Genomic DNA, 1,067 nt, shown 5'->3' with positions numbered 1-1,067 from the left:
GGCCGGTGTTTGGGGATATGCGCGCGTATTATCGGACCGGTGTTTGGGGAATTGTGCCCGCCACTAGTGGCTGAGAACTGGGCTAGTGTTGGGGGACTTGTGCCCTCCAATAGTGGCTGAAATCCGGGCTAGTGTTGAGGGACTTGTGCCCGCCAATAGTGGCTGAAATCCGCGCCGGTGTTTGGGGAATTGTGCGCGTATTATCGGGCCGGTGTTTGGGGATATGCGCGCGTATTATCGGACCGGTGTTTGGGGAATCGTGCCCGCCACTAGTGGCTGAGAACTTGGCTAGTGTTTGGGGACTTGTGCCCGCCACTAGTGGCTGAAATCCGCGCCGGTGTTTGGGGAATTGTGCGCGTATTATCGGGCCGGTGTTTGGGGATATGCGCGCGTATTATCGGACCGGTGTTTGGGGAATTGTGCCCGCCACTAGTGGCTGAGAACTTGGCTAGTGTTTGGGGACTTGTGCCCGCCACTAGTGGCTGAAATCCGGGCCGGTGTTTGGGGAATTGTGCGCGTTTTATCGGGCCGGTGTTTGGGGATATGCGCGCGTATTATCGGACCGGTGTTTGGGGAATCGTGCCCGCCACTAGTGGCTGAATCCCGGGCTAGTGTTGGGGGACTTGTGCCCGCCAATAGTGGCTGAATCCCGGGCTAGTGTTGGGGGACTTGTGCCCGCCAATAGTGGCTGAAATCCGCGCCGGTGTTTGGGGAATTGTGCGCGTATTATCGGGCCGGTGTTTGGGGATATGCGCGCGTATTATCGGACCGGTGTTTGGGGAATTGTGCCCGCCACTAGTGGCTGAGAACTTGGCTAGTGTTTGGGGACTTGTGCCCGCCACTAGTGGCTGAAATCCGGGCCGGTGTTTGGGGAATTGTGCGCGTATTATCGGGCCGGTGTTTGGGGATATGCGCGCGTATTATCGGACCGGTGTTTGGGGAATCGTGCCCGCCACTAGTGGCTGAATCCCGGGCTAGTGTTGGGGGACTTGTGCCCGCCAATAGTGGCTGAAATCCGCGCCGGTGTTTGGGGAATTGTGCGCGTATTATCGGGCCGGTGTTTGGGG

This window comes from Urocampus carinirostris, unplaced genomic scaffold (genome assembly GCF_059441175.1).
Source record: "Urocampus carinirostris isolate Australia breed hairy pipefish unplaced genomic scaffold, RoL_Ucar_1.0 HiC_scaffold_103, whole genome shotgun sequence".
In the NCBI taxonomy this organism is placed as follows: Eukaryota; Metazoa; Chordata; class Actinopteri; order Syngnathiformes; family Syngnathidae; genus Urocampus; species Urocampus carinirostris.
The sequence above is the reverse complement of the archived record's forward strand: the minus strand, read 5'-3'. Positions refer to the sequence as shown.